Source organism: Schistocerca piceifrons, chromosome 6, assembly GCF_021461385.2.
Source record: "Schistocerca piceifrons isolate TAMUIC-IGC-003096 chromosome 6, iqSchPice1.1, whole genome shotgun sequence".
Lineage (NCBI taxonomy): Eukaryota > Metazoa > Arthropoda > Insecta > Orthoptera > Acrididae > Schistocerca > Schistocerca piceifrons.
Window position 1 is genome coordinate 379,343,304 of NC_060143.1, and position 26,757 is coordinate 379,370,060.

At 42.2% G+C, this 26,757-nt stretch overlaps 1 protein-coding gene across 2 annotated transcripts in view; it reads right to left on the minus strand.

Annotated features, from left to right (window-relative positions):
* The window catches only part of LOC124802407 (ATP-binding cassette sub-family G member 1-like), a 794,031-nt gene that overhangs the window by 436,422 nt on the left and 330,852 nt on the right, over positions 1-26,757 (minus strand). The window lies entirely within an intron of this gene.

Here is a 26,757-nt window from a genome sequence, read left to right on the forward strand (position 1 = left end):
ACGTCCCCATCTGTTGACTCATGGATCGAGACGTGGCTGCACGATCCGTTACAGCCATGCGGATAAGATGCCTGTCGTATCGACTGCTAGTGATACGAGGCCGTTGGGATCCAGCACGGCGTTCCGTCTTACCCTCCTGAACCCACTGATTCCATATTCAGCTAACAGTCATTGGATCTCGACCAACGATAAACCGCAGTCGCGATAGGCTACAATCCGACTTTTATCAAAATCGGAAACGTGATGGTACGCATTTCTCCTCCTCACACGAGGCATCACAACAACGTTTCACCTGGCAACGCCGGTCACCTGCTGTTTGTGTATGAGAAATCGGTTGAAAACTTTCCTCATGTCACCACCTGCAGGTGTCCCCACCGGTGCCAACCTTGTGTGAATGCTCTGAAAAGCTAATCATTTGCATATCACAGCATCTTCTTCCTGTCGGTTAAATTTCGCGTCTGTAGCACGTCATCTTCGTGTTGTAGCAATTTTAATGGCCAGTAGTGTATATTGTCGCTCGCTCTCCTTCTGAGTATCTGACCACAGCAGTAACGGTTAACGCAATCCTACCAGATGGACCTATTAACAGCGCTAAACACGACCGTAAACAAACAAAACACACAATTAAAAAAGCCCGAAATAATATCACAGACGATATTTTTTACCATCTGGCATTGTTTAAAACCTGAGTGATGCAGCTACCTAACAGTATGGCTTCCATAGGTTCCATGACAGGACGTGCTGTTGTCTTTGCCGAATATGCCATGACTCATGGGTATATTAATTAAGGCGCGGCTAGTGTTTTTCCACGAAACTGACACATATTTTCCGCTTGTTTGTCAGTTGAAAATGAGGTGATTTTCGATATCGGTTGATTACAAAGAAATCTTAACTATCCAAGCAGCTCTACCCTGTTGGACTTATATCATTGCCAAGATGTCGTTAAAAATTCAGATACATAAGGTAAAAAGAAGTAACAACATTGGGCCAAGGTGGAACCCTTAAAGATATTTTGATATATTACGCCGCACTAGAAAAGTATCTTAGTTGTGACTCTTTACGATATACAACTAGTGGTCTACAGACTCTGACTTCCTAGTAACGGGGTACATTTCGTCTCTGTTTTCATTCTGTGACTGATGCTCACGTGCTTTCCCTGTTTGCTTCTAAATATGTAATTACGGAAATGCGATTATATTTTCAGCAATTATAATTTCGTTCTTCAACTCTCGGTGTGTTACACAAGAAAACTGCGTTTGCCCTGGGTAGTATCCTATTTCCGTAATTAGGCATCCCCCTGTTTAGTACGGAGATGCACACTCAACACTGCCCACACGGTCACAAAGTAAGCACAAGTTTTATCGGTTCAAAAAAAAATCGATTGACATGTAGAACAACACACATAATTAGGCGTTTCTTAAAATAAACTGGCCCAGATGCAACGGATACGGATTCAAGGGGAAAGGAGGGGGTTATATGGTCACCGCCCCCCCCCCCCCCCACACACAGAGAGTTTACGGAGAATACAGTAGCATGAAATTGAAGATTCTAGAAATTATAAGCTATGTCTAACGTAGCGAACTTTACAGTTGCTTATAAGAGGCCTTGCCCACGTGGATGTGCTTGTGGTAATGTTTCAGACAGGTAAAGGCGCACACTCATACGCTGGCTGCACCTGCTGTCAGTAACAAATCCAATACTATTCGTTGGTCCATAGGTGGAGCCGACAAACCACAGGATGTCGAGTAAGGCACGACAGGGAAAAGAAGTGAAAGAGCCCCCTCCGCCACACTAAAATAAGTCATCTGACTCACCAAACATAAGCGGTAACGGCTGAGAAGTACAGAATTCCCACGTTTACATAGCCATAGCTTTAGTCTGCAGTGATTGTGTTGCGTTGAGAGGTTCCATGCCCTCTTTTGCATATCGCCTCTCATTTTCATTAATTTTATTAATTTTCTATGTCATTGCACGGTGGTAACAGACCGAATAAGGTTATTGTAATGAGAGTATTTGTACTGAGAGCTCAAACTTACTTTTCACTTGATTCCTCTGCATGTTGGGTTACTTCCCTGTGTGGCCTGTGCGAGGTGAGCATCGGAGGACGTGGCACACTGCATTTCCGGTTTGGGACTGCACCTCCCCGAATTCTGAGGGTTCGCATAATGGACTTGCGCGCCTGGCGGAACGACTGACGTCGGTCGAGTTTCGCCTACTGTATGGAGTGTCGCCGCAGTTTGTGTGTTTATCGTTCCGGCGCGTCTCGAACGATGTCTCCTGGCACCGACTGACTGCATTGTCCTCTTGATTCTGATTCTGAGAATACCTGTGGACCGTGCCCTGCTGGGTACGACTGTCTGGTGCTGGATGGCCGGTGGTCTAGGCAGGTTGTTTTCGTAGCCGGTCAAACGGCAAGTTCGGTGCACTCAGCTGAATAACAGAGGCATGATTGGTCAACTTAAACTGAGACTAGCTGACATCATAAAGCCCTGCTCGAAATTGGAGGGAACAGTCGCTATTGGCGTGAACGATGTTCTGAGACAGTGTGGGGGAATTTTGGAATCAGAACTGAATGCTGATTCGCGGTTTTTCGAGGAGAGTAGGAAGTAGAGCAATGTTGGCTTCACTCTTGCGTTGCGTGGGCGGGAGATTCAGGATCTGATCTTCGTCAGAGTCACACGGGCTTGCGACTTGGTCGCTTGTTTTCGGTAGAACTAAGAATTCGCGGACAGCCTTCGTGGCCAGGGGTTGACACAGAGTTGCTGCCGGCTGAAGTCGGCGCCTACATCAACAGGACGCTGCCTACCGATGACGTGCTGCAGATTTAAGTACTGGTACAGTATTTTGCGGCTCTGGCATTATAGGACCTTATCAGTTTTATACTGAATCCCTCAGCAGCACGCGCGCTCCCTTTGCTACAAGTCCACCTTGCTTGTTTCTCCATGTGAGCTCTCACTACTAATCGCGATACTGCAATATAGTCGAGAGAGTAATATTTGATTTATTAGGACGTCCAGTCATTATCGTCAAGCTATTGCGTCACAGAGGGTAGGAGCCCTTGTTCTCGAGCCAACTTTTATTCGCATAATAGTTCAGAATATCCTATCCTCTAACCTACTGTTTGTGTCGATAATCATGTGCTTTTATGTTCTGTTGTATAATAAATCTCATTGTAATATTTAATCCGCATATCATTTCGTAGATATATGCAAATCGCATTTCCTGTTTTTTATTATGATGAAGTTCTCTTTTTTTCTGAGTAGATTACGATTTTTATTAAATTATTGTGAGTGTGCAATCCTTCCTTCCGTTACCATTGTGCACATAATTAATTAGGTAGTGGATAAGGAGGGCATCGAGTGCATGTCTAGTCCTCATGCAAAATTCATCTGAATTAAAAAGGTACAAACTATTCTCCACCCCGGCACCTTGCAACAGCGTAAGGTCAAGCGCCGGCATTCCGGTCGGGAGTGATAGAGAATGGATGGCTGCGAGAAGGCGTCAGCCTATTGCACGCTGATCGACCACACTCCAGGACGACAACGCAACAGCAGCGGCCCCTATGTGTAAAGAACATAAGCGCCGCGCCCGACTGATCGCCATCCAGATGAATAGTAGCTTCGAGATTAGCGAGTTATATAAGAGTATCGACACTACTTGCTTTGCTTGTACAATCTATATAACCCGACCTTGGAATTGTTAGACTGAAGAAACATGATTATGTCGTATGTCGCTCTTTGCTAGCGACATATCTGTGTAACAGAAAATTAAGTATTGTAATTGCTCATTTTATAATAAAAACCCTTTTTTTTGGTCATCAGTCTACTGACTGGTTTGATGCGGCCCGCCACGAATTCCTTTCCTGTGCTAACCTCTTCCTCTCAGAGTAGCACTTGCAACCTACGTCCTCAATTATTTGCTTGACGTATTCCAATCTCTGACTTCCTCTACAGTTTCTGCCCTCTACAGGTCCCTCTAATACCATGAAAGTCACTCCTTCATGTCTTAGCAGATGTCCTATCATCCTGTACCTTCTCCTTATCAGTGTTTTCCACATATTCCTTTCCTCTCCGATTCTGCGTAGAACCTCCTCATTCCTTACCTTATCAGTCCACCTAATTTTCAACATTCGTCTATAGCACCACATCTCAAATGCTTCGATTCTCTTCTGTTCCAGTTTTCCCACAGTCCATTTTTCACTACCATACAATGCTGTACTCCAGACGTACATCCTCAGAAATTTCTTCCTCAAATTAAGGCCGGTATTTGATATTAGTAGACTTCTCTTGGCCAGAAATGCCTTTTTTGACGTAGCGAGTCTGCTTTTGATGTCCTCCTTGCTCCGTCCGTCATTGGTTATTTTACTGCCTAGGTAGCAGAATTCCTTAACTTCATTGACTTCGTGACCATCAATCCTGATGTTAAGTTTCTCGCTGTTCTCATTTCTACTACTTCTCATTACCTTCGTCTTTCTCCGATTTACTCTCAAACCATACTGTGTACTCATTAGACTGTTCATTCCGTTCAGCAGATCATTTAATTCTTCTTCACTTTCACTCAGGATAGCAATGTCATCAGCGAATCGTATCATTGATATCCTTTCACCTTGTATTTTAATTCCACTCCTGAACCTTTCTTTTATTTGCATCATTGCTTGCTCGATGTACAGATTGAAGAGTAGGGGCGAAAGGCTACAGCCTTGTCTTACACCCTTCTTAATACGAGCACTTCGTTCTTGATCGTCCACTCTTATTATTCCCTCTTGGTTGTTGTACATATTGCATATGACCCGTCTCTCCCTAAAGCTTACCCCTGCTTTTTTCAGAATCTCGAACAGCTTGTACCATTTTATATTGTCGAACGCTTTTTCCAGGTCGACAAATCCTATGAAAGTGTCTTGATTTTTCTTTAGCCTTGCTTCCATTATTAGCCGTAACGTCAGAATTACCTCTCTCGTCCCTTTACTTTTCCTAAAGCCAAACTGATCGTCACCTAGCGCATTCTCAATTTTCTTTTCCATTCTTCTGTATATTATTCTTGTAAGCAGCTTCGATGCATGAGCTGTTAAGCAGATTGTGCGATAATTCTCGCACTTGTCAACTCTTGCAGTCTTCGGAATTGTGTGGATGATGCTTTTCCGAAAGTCAGATGGTATGTCGCCAGACTCACATATTCTACACACCAACGTGAATAGTCGTTTTGTTGCCACTTCCCCCAATGATTTTAGAAATTCTGATGGAATGTTATCTATCCCTTCTCCCTTATTTGACCGTAAGTCCTCCAAAGCTCTTTTAAATTCCGATTCTAATACTGGATCCCCTATCTCTTCTAAATCGACTCCTGTTTCTTCTTCTATCACATCAGACAAATCTTCACCCTCATAGAGGCTTTCAACGTATTCTTTCCACCTACCTGCTTTCTCTCCTCTGCATTTAACAGTGGAATTCCCGTTGCACTCTTAATGTTACCACCGTTGCTTTTAATGTCACCAAAGGTTGTTTTGACTTTCCTGTATGCTGAGTCTGTCCTTCCGACAATCATGTCTTTTTCGATGTCTTCACATTTTTCCTGCAGCCATGTCGTCTTAGCTTCCCTGCACTTCCTATTTATTTCATTCCTCAGCGACTTGTATTTCTGTATTCCTGATTTTCCGGGAACATGTTTGTACTTCCTCCTTTCATCAATCAACTGAAGTATTTCTTCTGTTACCCATTAATACGATTTGTTTGAATGTTATCCAGTGATTCGAGAAAGCAAGTTTCCTAGACATCCCATCTTTGACGACTAGGCAGGGTTTAACAGATTGGTTACGGTCCTAGTGCTCAGGAAAATACTGATAGATCCTAATGCTGAGTGACCACTTCGATTTTATATCGTACTAGCGAACTTGGAAATGCTTCGTAATAGCTAAATATGTAGATATGTATGGGAACTGGATATACGTCCGAATCTACTTGCACCTCTCTCTCTCTCTCTCTCTCTCTCTCTCTCTCTCTCTCTCTCTCTCTCTCTTCCAGCTTCTCTTCCTCTCCACCCCCACCCCCCCTCTGACCTTGAGCCCTGTTTCTAGTTAAATATATGCCACATTATCAGAGTAGGGTAAACGATTGTAAGCAGATAATCAAATGAAAATTGTAAAATTTTTAAAACCTTTCAAAATTTTAAATATATTGTCTCAATCGCATTTAAAATTATATAGAAAATATTGAACGTTTTAAGAAGTTTTATAGAAAATTTTTAAAATTTTATGATTTTACATCTAGTTGCTTGTTTATTGTTACTGTAAATTTAGATTTTTGCAAACGTCCTGTTTTCTCTGAGAACAAATCATCAGGAAGAAAATAAAACAGCGCGTTGTATATACAACGTTTGTTACACAGTGTGTGTGTGTGTGTGTGTGTGTGTGTGTGTGTGTGTGTGTGTGTGTGTGTGTGCGCGCGCGCGTACAGCGTGCGTCACTAACTATTGCCACCAAGAGTAACTCCGAAAGTATGATAGTAGCTGAAAAGTTTGTGGGACAAGTGTTGCATGGGTCAACGATGGCCGTAATATGACGTTGGTAACCTTTTTTTTTTTTTTTTTTTGCTAGGTGCGTTCTCGTCAGAGATCTGAAGGTCAACTTTGTTTTTCTTAAATGGAATGCTATAGTTTGGTACTTATTTTCTGATAGCGGCTATAGGGACGATTACAATAACCTGTAACAGTAAGGTCTTTGAAGGCCAACGAAGGTACAAAAGGTGGCATGAACGTCCATTTACAGAAGGTGTTCGAAGTCATGACCATTGGTATCAATGCAGTGCTGCAGTCTTCTTACCATGAATTGAGTGGTATTCATTATCACTTCGGCACTTATCCACTTATCAAAGCACATGCTCTGACAATTCTGTCGTATATCGTGCGAATAGTAAATATTCGCCGAATAGGGCGTATCCATCTAAAGTGCGTTTGACATCTAAACACCATTCGATGGTTTCGCAATATAACACTAATAGGAACGGTAAGACTATTCGAATCGAGCGAATGTGAATGATGTATTCCTTCGAAGAACATGTCGATATGCTTCGCATTTACGGAGAATGCCAACGAAATTCAGTGAGAGCTAGAGACTTATACGCTAAAAGATATCCTCAATGTGCACGCCCTACACGTAGTACATTTAAATATGGGTATAATAAATTGAGAACAACTGTATCTTTAACATGTCGGAACATATCCGGCAAAGGAAAGTCACGAACGAGGAAACGGAAATTGGTACTCTTGCCACTGTGGTTCGAGATCCTTGTGTTAGTTCGCGTCAAATCGCAAGCGAATCTGACATGAGCCAGGGTAGTGTTGTTCGTGTTCTGCATCGCCATAAATATCATCCTTACCATAAATATCATCCTTACCATATCAGTCTCCACCAATAATTAACTGGTACGGATTGTATGCGTCGCACTGAATTCTGCCGAATCAACTTCAGATTCAGAGCGATGACATATTTATTAATTTGATTTTATTTACTAATGAGGCTACATTCACAAACCATAGAAATCTTAATTTGCATACCATGCATTATTGGGCAACTGAGAATCCGTGTTGGATGCGGCAAGTTACATACCAAAAACCGTGGTCGGTGAAGGAATGATGTGGGATTCTGGAGGACAGAATTATAGGCCCTACTTCATCGAAGGAAATCTCAATGGTAGGAAGTACATCACATCCCTGCAAGAAACATTAGGTCTGTTATTGGACGAAATACCTTTAGGAACATTGCACGGAATGTGGTATTAACACGATGGGTGTCCGTCACATTTTTTACTGATGGGTAGGAATGAGTTGCAGAGACAATTCCCAAATCATTGGATTGGACGCGGAGGAGATGTGTCGTGGCCGGCTCGTTCGCCAGACTTGACGCCTCTGGATTTTTCTTGTGGGGATTTGTAAAAGACATTGTTTATAAAGACGTTACAACTACTCCTGAAGATGTGCGAGACAGAATTGTCAGAGCATGTGCTTCGATAAGTACCGATGTCATAAGGAATACCACTTATCGAAGTGATGACCATAGTTATCAATGCAGTGCTGCAACCTTCTGTAAACGGACGTTCATGCCACTTTTGTGACCTCCGTTGACTTTCAAAGACCTTAACTGTTACACATCATTCGATTCGTCTCGATAGCCGCTATCAGAAAATGAGTACCAAACTGTAGCATCCCATTAAAAAAATTCCGAAAACAAAGTTGACTTTCACATCTCTGCAGCGACACCACCTAGCAACAAAAAAACCAGCGTCATATTATGTCCCCCGTTGTCCCATGCAACATTTGTCCCACAAACTTTTCACCTACTATCATACTTCCGGAGTTATTGTTGGTGGCAATAGTTAGTGACACTCTGTCTCTCTCTCATGGTCTGCTAACACTAATGACAGAGATCACCACGTCTCTGTGCTACTTTTCACAACACGTGCTCCATGTAACTGTCATCCATTGCAATGCAGCCTTCCACTATACGTCTGACAGAATCACGAATTGGTTGGAACACCCCAGGTTGTTGTCGGATTGCGTCGCAGGCACTTCTACCTCCACTTGCTTGCCTGTAGCAGATGACAATATCTAGTCTCTCCTGTGTTTAACTGGGAGCTGTACGTGCAGTGACGGACACGAAAACAGATTATAATAATGTACTGCTGTGTCACAACAAACAGTGCGCCATATGAACACTATTGGTTCACCAGATGAAATTAACATACCTGATAGATACATTATGCCAACAACGTTTCCATTTTGTATATATTTAAAAATATACAGCCTATGTCTACCCAAAAGCTTATTAGGGTAAAGTACAAAAAATTGAAGTAAATCAGTCAAGAAGTTTTCGATACTTCCAGTAACAACGTTTCCCCTTTATGTATTAGCTATATCTTCTTCTTCTTTCAAAAATGGCTCTGAGCACTATGGGACTTAACTTCTAAGGTCATCAGTCCCCTAGAACTTAGAACTACTTAAACCTAACTAACCTAAGGACATCACACACATTCATGCCCGAGGCAGGATTCGAACCTGCGACCGTAGCGGCCGCACGGTTCCAGACTGTAGCGCCTTTAACCGCTTGGCCACCACGGCCGGCCTTCTTCTTCTTCTTCTTCTTCTTCTTCTTCTTCTTCGCGGATAGATCACTTAGGAACACGCGTAATCAACATTTGTTGGCCTTCCTTTTCGCCCAGTATTCCTTCATAAACAACGAATGGGCTAGCTTTCGTTGCGTAGACCACGTATGTCGGTTAGTTTTTCTCTCTTCTTCCTCAAAACCCCGTGTGTTCGTGATTTTTCTGATTTCATTTTTATCATGTAGATTTGGAGACTCTAATTCTCTCAGGTCTTTTTCCGTCTGTTTGTACCAGTTCGGTCTTGTAGTTTTGTTCTTTAAAAAGTATCGATTTTGTGTGTTAACCTGTTTGAGTCCATTCTTTCTAAATGCCCCATGAATTGGATTCTTCTCATACGCATTGTGTCTTCTTCTCATGCGCATTGTGTCTGTTATTTTGGAGATATTTTATTAGCTATATATTTATATATTATGTATAATAAAAATACATAGCCTGTGTCTGTCTAAATATTCATCAGAGCATCGTGTAAAAATTTGAAGCAAATTTTTAAGTAACGTTTCGTCATTTCTGGTAACATTTATCCTTTATATATTGCATATATACTTTTAGATTACACATATTTAAAACATGTGGCCTATGCCACTCCGTGCGTTCCTTTGAGTATCATGTAATAATCCAGAGTAAACTGGTCAACAACTTTTCGAGATTTTTGGTAACAACTCTGAAAAAACGACTTACCTTTATATAGTAGTATAGTAGACAAATTATGAAGCTGTCGAATTTGTGAGAATTTATTGCTATCATAGTGGTTAAGTTAATTGCATGAAACACACATTTATCAAATTATCAAACTGTATATTTCGCTGAAATGCACTTTTCTTGATTGTTATGCTAAAGCGGGGTACTAAGCACCAATGGAAATCAATAATAATAACAATAATATTACTTTTTAATTAATAAATAATAATAATAGTTATTATTATTAATGTGAGTAGTAGTGGAAGTAGACGCAAATGAGAGCATTTTACATTTTTTATTATTGTAATTATAATTAGAATCATAAGGAACTGTGGCTTCTTAAAAGTTGGGATCACAGCAAGTTGCACTGGGATAGGCGGAGGGGGAGGGAGGAATGGGTAAGAGACCATAAGAAAGTACCACAGCCCAGATCTCCCAGATGCAAACGCCTGATCCACGCCTGTCGTAGTATGATTGCAGTGTAGCAGCTGTAGCGCGGATATCGATCAAAGGGTAGTAATTTACTACTTGGGAACTGCCGACAGGTACTCGGTAGAAAGCGCTTGTACTTTACTAACCACTATATGCAGCTTTGTCTGCAGAACTGCGGTAACTTAAAAGACTCTGTTTGCTTGCTGTTCATTTGGACGGTGAGCTGCAGTATGTTGGCTGCCCTTCATGTACCATCATAGATGATCGCCGGCATATCAAAAGCAAGCGAGCCTTCGCCGTTCCCACGATGGTTATCGACAATGATAACATCGGACCATCACGAAACACTTTAGAAACAGAGATACCTAAACAGATAAAAAACATTGCTGTTTAAGAAATTATGCCCAACTAAGCCAGAAAGCGGAATGAAACTCCTTTTTGCAACTCATTTACAAATGACAATGAGCAAAATACACACAGTCAGTTTTCCATTAGTGTTAAACACTTCTCCTTAGGGAGTTACACCTTCAACTTTCTTGATACATTACTAAAAGGTTCCTGCTGATTATTTCGGAGTAGTTCCCGTAATTTCGTCCGTTCACGAGGTCCCCTTTCTCAATCTTTTGTCTCTAAAGCCTCGAGTGTATCACCAAATATGGCTTTTTCACAGTGGTTCAGAACGCCGAACCATCTACTGTAAGCCAGTTAAGCACAACTCCGGTTAAAATTTCATTCAGTGTTAAGATTTTCGGCAATGACCGTGACAAGTGCCGTTCTCAAGACTTGACGAACGCTATTTTAGAAACGAATATGCTGAGTCAAGCTGCGTCAGGCCCCGTAATTTGTCTGCAGAATTAGGATACGGACAAATATGCTGGAGAGTGATTATGCCAACACATAATCTATTCACGTTGGGAGTCCTTCATCCCACGTGTCGTTAAGGCTCCGCAACGCCAGTACAAGTTCTGCAATTTAAAATGCATTAAAGAGTCTTGAGCGTTCCTCGGAAGTTACGTCTGCTTTAATGTCCTCCTAACAGTTTGATGTCTTCCTCCAAAGTTTCTCTGTTGGTTTCATCTCTGCATAACTAATATTCAGTAATCTGTTCTATACATTTTAACATTTCGTCTGGCCACATAATTATTCCATTTCAGTCAGTGCTAAGCTATCCTCTATGGATGGAGACGTCTCACGCTATAACTAGACCCGAATAACAAAATAATATACAGTTAACACACTGAAAGCAGAAATGTTATCGGTATAACGTGGCCCCACATTTCAAATGCTTCATTGACATTGGTGAGCAAAATTTAAAAGGATGAAAGTAGCTTACACACAATGTAATGCTGCCAAGTAACTTACCTCAATGAAACTTGGACCGTGCTTACAAATTATTGCTACACTAAAATACACAAGCCAACTGAAAGAAATGCGCGATAGGACGAACAGAAATTACAACGATGTCATCGTGATGTATAATGAACGCCTCGTCATTAGTAAAAGGTGGGGCATGGTTCATAATAGGCTGTGTGACCACCATAGGGGACGATGAATGCTCTGCAAAGTGCTTCAACGCTGGCGTGGAAACGGGCAGGGGAGTCCAATCCCTAAATATCCTCTCGTTCCAAGAGTTCCTTTGCCTGCGCAGTTCGATGTGCTGGCGCATTGTCATACATAAAAATCAAGTCAGGACCAAACGCATCGCTGAAAAGACGTGCTGCCACCTCTCGCCATATGAGGGTATTAATGCACCGAGGAAAATTGCTGAGCATGATCAATTTTAATTGTTTTCGTGGTCTGGGTGTCACGGTGTGGGGAGGCATAACGTTGCAAGGGCTGGCTGACCTCCAAACCTTTTAACACATTGCACTCTTCGGTCAGCGTTACGGTGACACTGCACTTCTTCCTCCTGTTCGTATTTTCATTTTTCTGGATGGCAATGCGCGCTGTAGCGTTCGCTGTGTTATTCAGTGGTTTGGTATTTAACTAATTTGTAAATGAAAATGATAATCTTGTTACAGTGAGTAATTACTAAATAATTTTTCTCCCGGCTAAAGGTTTGGTCAAGTTACTAAAGAACTCAAAGTTACTGTTGTGTTAAAGTGTTGTCCGTAAGTTGTTTAAGTGTCACTAAATCACAGTTCATACAACAGATTCTATACGCAACTCGTGCGTAATTAATTTCGGCTCGATACATCAGCTAGAAAAGTTTGTTGTATGGATCGTGCTATGAGCACTGTTTTTAAAGAACCAATCTGATTCGAATTATTTTCATTAAAATGAGTTCGGGACCACCGGTGCACATTTATTTTTACACATTTTTATTACCTTCGGCATTTGTCTGCAGAGCTGCGTAATTTGAATTTGCCGCTGAGATAATTGTTAAGATGGCGGCAGACAACTGATAGAGAATTTCTATTGTTAGACCAACTTTCCTTTTAACAGGATAAGTATTTGAAATGGTTATTAAACTTTACTTTCATATTGTGCACTATGTAGACTAATTTTCATCAAGCAAACCTTTGATTTTTTCCTAAGAAACACAGATAAAAACGCGATACAAATCGCTATCATCAATGGCTGCGCTCCTTGCAGCGGAAAGAAATAATTAACACAGATAATGCTTATTGAGAAAGGAATTAAAGTTACAAATAATTATTTACTCATATTTATAATAATAATGAACTCTATTCTCAAGTAATAATTAACAAATAATTACAATTTCTTAACAGACCTCAGTTTGATATGCGTCTTGCGTCCGCAACCTACAAAAGCCAATCAACAAAAGGAAAAAACAAAGGAAGACAAACGCAGATCATAAAAGGAATTTACAATTATCATTGTCTTTATATGATACACATCGATATTACAATTTTGAACATGGCCGATGATGCAGCAACCGTAGGCGAAATTTATAATATTACTTGAAAAGCCGGCCGAAGTGGCCGTGGGTTAAAGGCGCTGCAGTCTGCAACCGCAAGACCGCTACGGTCGCAGGTTCGAATCCTGCCTCGGGCATGGATGTTTGTGATGTCCTTCGGTTAGTTAGGTTTAACTAGTTCTAAGTTCTAGGGGACTAATGACCTCAGCAGTTGAGTCCCATAGTGCTCAGAGCCATTTTTTTTTTACTTGAAAATATAGCTCTTCGGTTGCACAGGTAAAAATTTTTTCAACTTTACCTAGGTTTCAACTGCTCTAAGGCAGCCTTCATCAGAAGTATAAAAAAATTACATTACCTATAACAGAGTTTTGGAATAATATAAAAATTAATAAATATATGTAATAAAATTACATCCTAGCTAACTGCTACGTAACAGTAGACAAAGAGAGTAAATAGTTATGAAATGGTTCAGACAACATTGCTCACGTTAAAGATAAAAATATGTTTTTCATATGTCGGATAGATAATGTTTATAACTGTTAGAGTTTCCTCTCGTCGCACTGTAGCTAAAATTTATCTCGTGGATGTTACAGCGCCTGCATCGATTTGCACCGGTGGAGGAAGTCTTGGCTCTGAGCACTATGGGACTTAACAGCTGTGGTCATCAGTCCCCTAGAACTTAGAACTACTTAAACCTAACTAACCTAAGGACATCACACACATCCATGCCCGAGGCAGGATTCGAACCTGCGACCGTAGCAGTCGCGCGGTTCCGGACTGCGCGCCTAGAACCGCGAGACCACCGCGGCCGGCGGGAAAGTCTTGGAACTAGACGATATTCGATGAACGGAATGGCTCGCCCGTTCGCCTCACCCGTCGAGCACGTGTGGGAAGCGTTGGCCAGGCGCACTGGAGCACTTCCGCATGCACCAATGACCAGCTAGCACTTGTGAACCGGTATGGTGGAGAAATGGATCGCACTACCACAAGAACTCCTTATCAAACTTGTGGTCAGCTTTGGAGCACGTTGCAGAGCACGAATTGTCATCCGTGGTGACCATAAACCCTACTACTAACGATGTCTCACCCTTTGTAATTCAGCCGTGGCGGCTGGCGTTAGGAGGTTCCATTTCCATCGCTGAATCGAAATTCGGCTGTCCTGCTGTCTTTGACTGCCCCCCCCCCCCCCCCTCCGGCGGTTTTCCGGGTGCACGTGTGACGAGTGAGTCACCTGTCGGCGTTCAACGAGCCAACTTGTGTTGAAAACAAGCCCGCGTCCCTAACCGTGGTGCATGGGCCTCGCCGTGTCGGCGCCCTTGTCTTTTGGTGCGCGCAGGATGTACGGCGCCGGTCACTGGGCGCCTTGACGTGCAAAATTGCGGTGGGTTCGTCACCGAACGCTGAACAGCTTCAAGCTCATAACTTGCAAGCTCCAAGTTACGTATGACCTTTATTCCGTGTTCAACTAAGAAGCATTTTGAAATTTATGGTGGCATGGGTTGCTGTCTGAGACTGTTCTGAACTTGATTCCACAGTTTATTTTTAAAGAGACTTATGTCCCACATTCCGTTTCTGTTTATCCGTGGAGTGTGTGTTTTAAGTGGTTTTCATGCCAATTTTAACTTGTTTTAGTGCATATTGCCAGCTTTGGGACTGGCTGTGGTTGTGTATGTGCTCGGCAGCCATACAGTTGATGGTTTAATCATGTGTCACGGCAGCATTTGGTATGTTTATTTAATGTTGAAAGTGCCTTAAGGCAACTGGAAGTGATCTCTAAAGTTTCCCGCTAATTTACTGGGAGACTGGTAATGTTAAGAGTATTGCTCTGTAAGAATTTGGGGGTGTCATTATTTATTCCAGTGTGGCTGTGATTTGACCTTGTTTTCATTGCAAACTATTTGTGCTGCAGGCCATTTGTTAAGACTGCTTGTTCCCTGGCGTCGGCGCGGTTATGGATTGTCAGGACCGCTCATTGTGGTGCCGGTCGGATCATATATAGATATATACTGTGCACAAGCCGTGGGCAGTGAACGCTTGTATTATTGTATTGTGTGCCGGCAGTAGCGTTATTGCTTCCAAACACTGCTATGGGCCTTGACGCCGTTCTCTAAAGTTATGTGCAATTTGGGAATCATTCTGCGTCATTATGTCCGTTAGTTAAGTGAGGCCACCCTGTTGTAATATCAGCGTTTCTGTAAGTTATTTTCTGGTTGATTTATTAGTAGCCATTCTTATTTAACACCTATTTTTAATCATTTGTGTATCTTTAATAAGCATGCAACTTGTTATTATTTCTGTGTGCGAGTTTTGCGACCCTGGTTGGCCCGCCTTGTATATTTAGTAGTAGCATGTTTCACTGTGGGCCTTTATGTTTTATTAAGCTTTAAGACCTCTTATTGTTTATGAAGTTGTGGTATGGTGTGGCTGGGTAAGTTTGGTTGGATAATGCTATTAGTCTTTTGAGATATGGTTAAACAAGAACGATTGTTTTTGATTGATTATTCACCGTACCTACTATCAATGATTTTGGTTGCGGTCGCAAAAATATGATTCTTACTCGTGTTTATGTAATTCAATTAAAGTGAAGATTTGTATATTGTATCGGTAAGAGGGCAAATGTTCGAATTGAAGTTTATAGTAAAATTTGTTTTGAGTCAAATTAAATTTGTAAAACAATCACAAGCTTGTCCATCACCAGTAATTCCAGGCTTCCTATTTCCATTTAATAACTGTGGCGAGATTGTAATTTTCTGCTCGTTGCGTATTTCTTTCAACTACGTTCAGTACTATACTATACCAGTTCGTTCTACGTATGGTCCAAGTTTCAACGAGCTATGTTGCTTTGCAGCTACACACCATGCGAAAATTACTTCCGCCCTTAGGTTCGCACCCAGTGTTTCTCGTTCTTTTTCGTATTCTTCCTCAACTTTTCCATGATTCACTCCCATGGAATCTTGTACCTCAGAATACAGATTTATAAACATAGCCTTTATGTTATCATTGTATGTTACCATTAGATCCTAATTCTTGATAGTTTCCTCAGGGCGCGCGTCGCTGTGCTTTAGACATCTCCCTTAATCCGCTGTATAGCGTCCTTTTGTATTCTTGCCAATACAATTTTCTCATTTATTCTACCGTTTAGCTCATAATTTTGATGTTTACTATGGTCACGCTGCACCGCTCAAGGCAACTGCTCCCTTTGAATGTACGCCGCTGACTTCTCCCCCACATTCTTCATTCCGACCTTGAACTACACCTCTAACAAAGCAACGGTAATAAGATCCAAATTTACTTCTATTTTTTCACCCTCTATTCTCATTCTGTGGTGAGTACCCTATCTGTTCCACTCAGTAACTCCTTCGAAGTTTTATCTACCATCGGCCAGCGAGTATATTTAAACTAACAAATTTAGGACTGAGTTTTGTCCATTGCAATTTTATTTCTGTTCTGCAATACTTTTAGACGCTATTGGCTGATTCTTCTGCATAAAATTAAACACAACAACAATGACAACAACTACCACGACGATGATGACACATTGCAAATGTGAGTCTTCTTTCCATATTAAGTTTTCCATTCCTACTGTTTGTTGTTTTCGTCTCTTACCGCTAAATGCATCTCTTACATATTTGAGACGTCATATTTTAACTATTGTACCAAAGAGTCGCAAAAATATACTGGATTGTAAGGCGTACCCAGGAGCAGATATAGACTCAGATCACAATATAGTAGTGATGAAGAGTAGGCTGAAGTTCAATACATTAGTCAGGAAGCATCAATACGCAAAGAAGTGGGATACGGAAGTACTAAGGAATGACGAGATACGTTTGAAGTTCTCTATCGCTATAGATACAGCAATAAGGAATAGCGCAGTAGGCAGTACAGTTGAAGAGGAATGAAACATCTACAAAAGGGGCATCACAGAAGTTGGGAAGGAAAACATAGGTACAAAGAAGGTAGCTGCGAAGAAACCATGGGTAACAGAAGAAATACTTCAGTTGATTGATGAAAAGAGGAAGTACAAACATGTTCCGGGAAAATCAGGAATACAGAAATACAAGTCGCTGAGGAATGAAATAAGTAGGAAGTGCAAGGGAAGCTCAGACGACATGGCTGCAGGAAAAATGTGAAGACATCGAAAAAGATATGACTGTCGGAAGGACAGACTCAGCATACAGGAAATTCAAAACAACCTTTGGTGACATTAAAAGCAGCGGTGATAACATAATGAGTGCAACGGGAATTCCACTGTTAAATGCAGAGGAGAGAGCAGATAGGTGCAAAGAATACATTGAAAGCCTCTATGAGGGTGAAGATTTATCTGATGTGATAGAAGAAGAAACAGGAGTCGATTTAGAAGAGATAGGGGAGCCAGTATTAGAATCGGAATTTAAAAGAGCTTTGGAGGACTTACGGTCAAATAAGGCAGAAGGGATAGATAACATTCCATCAGAATTTCTAAAATCATTGGGGGAAGTGGCAACAAAACGACTATTCACGTTGGTGTGTAGAATATATGAGTCTCGTGCATCGAAGCTGCTTACAAGAATAATATACAGAAGAATGGAAAAGAAAATTGAGAATGCGCTAGGTGACGATCAGTTTGGCTTTAGGAAAAGTGAAGGGACGAGAGAGGCAACTCTGACGTTACGGCTAATAATGGAAGCAAGGCTAAAGAAAAATCAAGACACTTTCATAGGATTTGTCGACCTGGAAAAAGCGTTCGACAATATAAAATGGTGCAAGCTGTTCAAAAATGGTTCAAATGGCTCTGAGCACTATGGGACTTAACATCTATGGTCATCAGTCCCCTAGAACTTAGAACTACTTAAACCTAACTAACCTAAGGACATCACACAACACCCAGCCATCACGAGGCAGAGAAAATCCCTGACCCCGCCGGGAATCTAAACCCGGAACCCGGGCGTGGGAAGCGAGAACGCTACCGCACGACCACGAGATGCGGGCAAGCTGTTCCAGATTCTGAAAAAAGTAGGGGTAAGCTATAGGGAGAGACGGGTCATATACAATATGTACAACAACCAAGAGGGAATAAGAAGAGTGGACGATCAAGAAAGAAGTGCTCGTATTAAGAAGGGTGTAAGACAAGGCTGTAGCCTTTCGCCCCTACTCTTCAATCTGTACATCGAGGAAGCAATGATGGAAATAAAAGAAAGGTTCAGGAGTGGAATTAAAATACAAGGTGAAAGGATATCAATGATACGATTAGCTGATGACATTGCTATCCTGAGTGAAAGTGAAGAAGAATTAAATGATCTGCTGAACGGAATGAACAGTCTAATGAGTAAACAGTATGGTTTGAGAGTAAATCGGAGAAAGACGAAGGTAATGAGAAGCAGTAGAAATGAGAACAGAGAGAAACTTAACATCAGGATTGATGGTCACGAAGTCAATGAAGTTAAGGAATTCTGCTACCTAGGCAGTAAAATAACAATGACGGACGGAGCAAGGAGGACATCAAAAGCAGACTCGCTATGGCAAAAAAAGGCATCTCTGGCCAAGAGAAGTCTACTAATATCAAATACCGGCCTTAATTTGAGGAAGAAATTTCTGAGGATGTACGTCTGGAGTACAGCATTGTAAAGTAGTGAAACATGGACTGTGGGAAAACCGGAACAGAAGAGAATCGAAGCATTTGAGATGTGGTGCTATAGACGAATGTTGAAAATTAGGTGGACTGAAAAGGTAAGGAATGAGGAGGTTCTACGCAGAATCGGAGAGGAAAGGAATATGTGGAAAACACTGATAAGGAGAAGGGACAGGATGATAGGACATCTGCTAAGACATGAGGGAATGACTTCCATGGTACTAGAGGGAGCTGTAGAGGGCAAAAACTGTAGAGGAAGACAGAGATTGGAATACGTCAAGCAAATAATTGAGGACGTAGGTTGCAAGTGCTACTCTGAGATGAAGAGGTTAGCACAGGAAAGGAATTCGTGGCGGGCCGCATCAAACCAGTCAGTAGACTGATGACCAAAAAAAAAAAACGAGGTCCTCCAGGTCCACAAATGAAGTTAAATGTTTCTGGCCTCTATTCTTCCTTTCGTTGCTAAGTGCTCAGTAACAATTCCATTCCGCTAGTATTTCTTACACTTGAGTTTTCATGTTTACTTACACTATGTATCAATTATGAAATGACAGTTATGTTTGCTCCATTATCATTTCTTTATACCCGAGCGTCGGTTGTGCGGAGATGTAGGTTCACTGCCCGTTCCATGAATTATCTAAGACAAACGTCATGCTTGACCAGAGAATGTACTCCGACTGTACAGACCTCTCCATTGATTACAAGTTAAATCACAAGTCTTCCTTTTTTAACCTCTTATAACGAGCTCGATAATCAAAAGGCGAGAAATATAAAATGTTGTTGTGAGAATGAATGAAGGCGAAGGAGGGGCTTAAAGCTTTCTGGTAGTATTCCGTACTCTTCACCATATAGGTATTTGCCTTCTACTTGTGAGATACCTGTAATGCGGCCACCACTGTCAGTACTAAAGTAGGGTACAGTGACCCATAAGAGGCATCGTCGGAATAAGGCCTGTGGTCTTCAACGCCCTCGATTACGTTAAAAGCTGCTGAAAATTGTTCAAATCTTCAATAAAAATGTAGGATGGCCCATCAAGCAGTTGGCGGTGTACTGGAAATGTTGATGCTCAATTCACAATAGATCTCAACGGGGGAGCGGGATGGAAAGGAAGCCAACGTCACCGTCAAATTATGGTGTATTCACATTAGGCGGAACGTCAATATTTCTCTTTGCTTAGCCCAATACTGAACGCTGTAAGTGAGGCTATGAAATGCCATTCGTGTTACAAAATATGGGAATACAGTACTATATTGAAAGAATAAGCAGTTACAGAGTTCTTTAATGGCAAAAGCAAAATTCATTGTGGGTATTCTTGACAAACGTTGTATCGTAACTGTCTGTTGGCTTCTGTGTCGGGTTCTCCGGGCGACGTTTGTTTGATGGATTTTCTGACGTTTCGCCAGCACATGAGTGCTGGCATTGTCAAAGCTTCACCCTCCATTGCTGGTGGTGGACAAACTTCAGCAGAAGAACCAGAGACAGAAATCAACAGGCAATTTGTCAACAAGTGGCCACGAAAGCCTTAAGAATTTTGTTGTACCGTAAATTTTCCAGATTGTTCAGAAGTGAAATAATAGGAAAACAATTCGAAACTGAAACATTTATTCGCCCAAGAAAACATATACATACAAATACATCAGTCTTCAGAAGTTTTTTGAAGGAAGTCATTTTCCTGCGGAGGTTGTTATTTTTCGTGTTATGCTAACGTCGAATGACGTAGCAACTTATTATCTCTGATGTGAACTACGTATGTGAAACAGTAAAGCGCTACCTTTATACGCATATACTCCATGCTCTAGCATACGACCCCATAATGTGTGTTGTGTAACTACACTGCCTGACAAAAATAAAAAAGTGAAGCATCCACATGACATGGTCGGTTGTCAGTGTAATTTCATACACGTACGCCCCATCGGCAGATATGTAAATTATTAGAGTTGCAATTCTATGTGACAAGTTGAACACCAATTCGCATGAAGGCGGTAACGAAAATAAAATAAAATTACTGCTTATTTTACACGGCTGTTTGGCGAATTTTTTTTGTTAGAGAGTGCATTACTTTTGTTCGTGTACAGATTTGTTACACGGACCGTTAGGTATACAAAGGTCGTGAACAGCGTCAGGTGCTGAGTGATATCTGTGAAGGATACGGAGATATCTCGTACTCATGTGAGACAGCGTTATTAGAACCTGAAGTAGGTCTGAAGAGGGCCTCATTATACGACCATATTTCGCCGGGTGGTCGAATCGTGTAATATCCACAGGTGTAGGGCTTAGGGTGAGACAGTCCCTGATAATGGACTCCACTGTAGTAGTGAGAGCAAGGATACTCGTTCCGGTCGACCACGTCTGACAACCACAAGGGAGTAAAGTCGTACAGTGCATCAAGCACATCGTAACCCCTTCGATTCTGCACCTGATATCCGAGAACAAGTCACGGACACCCTGTAACATTCTGCGTCACCCCGCACTATTCGCGGGAGATGACTAGCAGCCGGACTAGGGAATAACCGTCCCCTTGCTTCGTCTGCCGTTTACATCACAACACAAAAAATGGTTCAAATGGCTCGGAGCACTAAGGGACTTAACACCTATGGTCATCAGTCCCCTAGAACTTAGAACTACTTAAACCTAACTAACCTAAGGACATCACACAACATCCAGCCATCACGAGGCAGAGAAAATCCCTGACCCCGCCGGGAATCGAACCCGGGAACCCGGGCGTGGGAAGCGAGAACAGTACCGCACGACCACGAGATGCGGGCACATCACAACACAAACGGCTGCGTTTGCAGAGGTGCCGTGATCAGAGAGCATGGACTGCTGATGTCAGCATTGTGTTCAGCGCGATGAAATGCCGTTCACCGAGCTTAAAAGAAGAAGCGTATCGTCAAAGATGCAAACGAACTAAAAAAAAAAAAAGAAAAAAAAAGCTGGTCAAAATGTGTGCTATATAAATAGGCTTAATCTGATAAACATAATTATATTTAAGGCACGTGAGGCTTTAAAAATGGAGAAAGACGGGGGAGTGTCCAAGTTATTTATTGTGAGTGTGGGGAAACAAATACCCAGCTAAATTACAATAAAGAATATCGTATAATAAAATACTAGAGGAGAGGTCAGTCACAAAACAACACATGAATACGACTTTCTTCCAGAAATTTAACAGCGGGTGAAAACCTGTACATGTTGTTGTTGTCTTATGTCCAGAGACTGGTTTGATGCAGCTCTCCATGCCACTCTATCTTGTGCAAGCTTCTTCATCTCCCAGTGCCTAGTGCAACTTACATCTTTCCCAATCTGCTTAGTGTATTCATCTCTTGGTCTCCCTCTACGATTTTTACCCTTCACGCTTCCCTCTAGTACTAAATTGGTGATCCCTTGATGCCTCAGAACATGTCCTACCAACCGATCCCTTCTTCTAGTCAAGGTGTGCCCCAAATTTCTCTTCTCCCTAATTCTATTCAGTACCTCCTCATTATGTGCTCAACCCATCTAATCTTCAGCATTCTTCTGTAGCACCACATTTAGAAAGCTTCTATTCTCTTCTTGTCCAAACTATTTATCGTCCACTTTTCACTTCCATAAATGGCCACACTCCATACAAATACGAAACGACTTCCTGACACTTAAATCTATACTCGATATTAACAAATTTCTCTTCTTCAGAAACTCTTTCCTTGCCATTGCCAGTCTACATTTTATATCCTCTCTACTTCGACCATCATCAGTTATTTTACTCCCTAAATAGCAAAACTCATTTACTACTTTAAGCGTTTCGTTTCCTAATCTAATTCCCTCAGCATCACCCGATTTAATTCTACTACATTCCATTATCCTCGTTTTGCTTTTGTTGGTGTTCATCTTATACCCTCCTTTCAAGACACTGTCCATTCCCTTCAACTGCTCTTTTAGGTTCTTTGCTGTCTCTGACAGAACTACAATGTCATCGGCGAACCGCAAAGCTTTCATTTCTTCTACATGGATTTTAATTCCTACTCCGAATTTTTCATTTGTTTCTTTTACTGCTTGCTCAGTATACAGATTGAATAACATCGGGGATAGGCTACAACCCTGTCTCACTCCCTTCCCAGCCACTGCTTCCCTGACATTCCCCTCGACTCATATAACTGCCACCTGGTTTCTGTACAAATTGTAAATAGCCTTTCGCTCCCTGTATTTTACCCCTGCCACCTTCAGAATTTGAAAGAGAGTATTCCAGTCAACATTGTCAAAAGCTTTCTGTATGTCTACAAATACTAGAAACGTAAGTTTGCCTTTCCTTAATCTTTCTTCTAAGATAAGTCGTAAGGTCAGTATGGCCTCACATGTTCCAACATTTCTACGGAATCCAAACTGATCTTCCCCGAGGTCGGATTCTACCAGTTTTTCCATTCATGTATAAAGAATTCGTGTTAGTATTTTGCAGCCGTGACTTATTAAACTCATAATTCGGTAATTTTCACATCTGTCAACACCTGCTTTCTTTGGGATTGGAATTATTATATTCTTCTTGAAGTCTGAGGGTATTTCGCCTGTCTCATACATCTTGCTCACCAGATGGTGGAGTTTTGTCAGGACTGGCTCTCCCAAGGCTATCAATAGTTCTAATGGAATGTTGTCTACTCCCGGGGCCTTGTTTCGGCTTTCAGTGCCCTGTAAAACTCTTCACGCAGTATGAAATCTCCCATTTCATCTTCATCTACATCCTCTTCCATTTCCATAATATTGTCCTCAAGTACATCACCCTTGTATAGACCCTCTATATACTCCTTCCAACTTTCTGCTTTCCCTTCTTTGCTTAGAACTGGTTTTCCATCTGAGCTCTTGATATTCATACAAGTGGTTCTCTTTTCTCAAGTCTCTTTAATTTTCCTGTAGGCAGTATCTATCTTACCCCTAGTAAGATGTGCCTCTACATCCTTACGTTTGTCCTCTAGCCATCCCTGCTTAGCCATTTTGCACTTCCTGTCGATCTCATTACATATAAAAGACTAATATTTAGAAGGGAATACATAGAGCCTCTTTAGCTTATTCGTGTGTTTTGTTATCTTCCTAAGTATCAAACAACGGCGAAAACAGCTGTTGTTCTCTTCGCCAATAGACTAGACTTTTCACTGTTAAAAGGTTTTTAATGAATATTTTGACGTATGTTTACGTTCTTACTAGTAGCGAAACCTGGCGTTACCCAGGAATATATTTATAGTTGTGCGTCCACGCCCGTGCCTCGCTGCGTCTGGCCTTGTGCTTAATGTTTATGACGTCATATCTCTTGAGCTGTGACAGGTAGGTAGTTCTTACCCCCAGAGCGATTGTTGCTTGACAGAAAGGTACATGTGTGCCAAGTTTGCTTGAAGTCAGTCCAGTGGTTTAGGAGGTGACATGCAAAACAGACACACACACACACACACACACACACACACACACACACACACACATTTGTAATATGTATGGATTTATACACAGTGTACTTTTTCTGTCACAGTAGCGCAAAACCTAAAGCCTTTTTCATATTCAGATATTTGGCCTCTTTAGTAGAAGAACTAAAAAACTAAAAAAACTCCGTCCGAACAGGCCTTGGCTGTCCCAACGGCACCGACCGGCCGCCGTGTCATCCTCAGCTCACAGGCATCACCGGATGCGGATATGGAGGGGCATGTGGTCAGCACACCTCTCTCCCGGCCTTATGTCAGTTTACGAGACCGGAGCCGCTACTCCTCAATCAAGTGGCTCCTCAGTTTGCCTCACAACGGGTGAGTGCAGCCCGCTTGACAACAGCGCTCGGCAGACCGGATGGTTACCCATCCAAGTGGTAGCCCAGCCCGACAGCGCTTAATGTCGGTGATCTGACACTAAACCGGTGTTGCCACTGCGGCAAGACCGTTGGCTTAGTAGAACAACACTCACGGAAAAAATTCCAAGTCCTCATTAAGCAATGGCAGTATACGAAAAATAAAGCAAACTATAAGATAACGATCGAAGACACGGAAGCACAAATTTCCTTTGTTACACTCTAGTGACCGCGGTACAAATAGATTAACTTTCTCCCGACGTCAACGTCGAAAAGTTCTTACCGTGAATTCTGCAAGTTTAAGTTGACGTTCCGTTGATGATCTAAGACAATGTCGCCATTTGAAAGGCACAGCAGAATGATCTGACGCCCGGCGAAGTCCAGTGTGAAACTTAAATAATGATTGGAATGGAGAAGGAAGTAGGCCGTGTCGTCAGTGAACCAACATCTAGAATATGCCTAGGGCTACCTCACGAAGACTACGAGAAAACTAAAGTTGGATGGTCGGACGAGGATGCTTTCCGTACCCTCCTGGAGATACAGTGAGTTTGTTCCAGAGACAGGTAGACTGTTAAACGCGAACAGGCCAAAATAGAACAGAGGCAAAATAAAACTGTCCACACCGCTGTCCGGTGCGTCGTCAGATACGTGTTCGACCTGGAATCTCATTGACTGGAGCAGAACTGTCTTCAGCGGTGAGCCCCGATTCGAAAAGAGCCTCGATGACCAGCGAAGAGCTGTCTGGAGACGCGTCGGACGGTAATGGGATACTAACCTGACTGTCGCCCACCGCACGGCACGACAACCAGGAGTGATGCTCTGCAGTACCATTTCTTTTCGCAGCAATACCCCTTTGGTTGTCACCCGCGGCACCCTTACAGCACGGAAGTATTTCGACGATATCCTAAGCGCTGTTTTCTTGCCTTCAACAGCAAGCCGTACCTTTTTTTACATTTCAGCAAGATAACGTCCACCCCAACACGGCCATTTCTACTGCTTGTCTTCGTGCTTGCCAAACACTATATTGACCAGCAAAATCGCAGGATCTCTCCCTAGTTGTGAACATCTGAAACACTGAAAGGGCCCTCCAACCAGTTCGGAATTTTGACTATCCAAAGCGCCAATTGGACAGGATTTGGCACTATACCCCTCAGGATGTCAATCTGAATAACTACTTCCATAAGGGCTAGATGTACCACCGAGTTACCAACTTGGTCAATTCGTGAAGCTCTTTCTCTTGAATAAATCAGCCAGTTTTTGTAAAATTGCTATCTTTTGTTTGTATGTGCACGTACATCACATCTACCTATTCCCGTCCCATTCGGGTCATTCTTTCGTGGTGAGCTTACTTTGTCTTAGGGTGTATTTACAATACACTGGGATGGCGATGTGCACATGTAGGATAGCGATATGCACATATACAGATGGTGGTAGTACGCGTACAGAAAGTATAAAAGGGCAATGCATTGACAAAGCTGTCGTTTGGACTCTTCATGTGAAGAGGTTTCCGATGTGATTATGTCCGCACGACGGAAATAAGCAGACAGAACGCGGAATGGATGTTGGAGCTGCGCGCATGGGACATTCCATTTTTGAAATCGTCAGGGAATTCAATATTCCGAGATTCACAGTGTTAAGAGTGTGCCGAGAATACCAAATCTGAGGCATTACCTCTCACCACGGACAATGCAGTGGCCGACGATTACACTTAACGACCGAGAGCAGCGGCGTTTGCGTAGAGTTGCCAGTGTTAACAGACAAGCAACACTGCGTCAAATAACAGCAGAAATCTATGTAGCACGTACGACGAACGTATCCTTACAACAGTGCGGCAAAATTTGGCATTAATGGGCTATGGAGCAGAAGACAGACGTGAGTGCCTTCGTTAACAGCATGATATTGCCTGCCTCTCCTGAGCTCGTGATAACCTGGCCAGATGAGTCCCGATTTCAGTTGGCAAGAGCTGATGATAAGGCTCCAGTGTGTCGCAACGCCTTGAAGCAATTGATCCAGGTTGCCTACAAGGCACTGTGTAAGCAGTGGTGGCTCCATAGTGATGTGGGCTGTGCTTACATGGAATGGACTGGGTGCTCTCGTCCACCTGAACCTATTGCTGACTGGAAATGGTTATGTTCGGCTACTCGGAAACCATTTGCAGCCATTCATGGCCTTCATGTTCCCAGATAACGATTGAATTTTTGTGGATGACAATGCG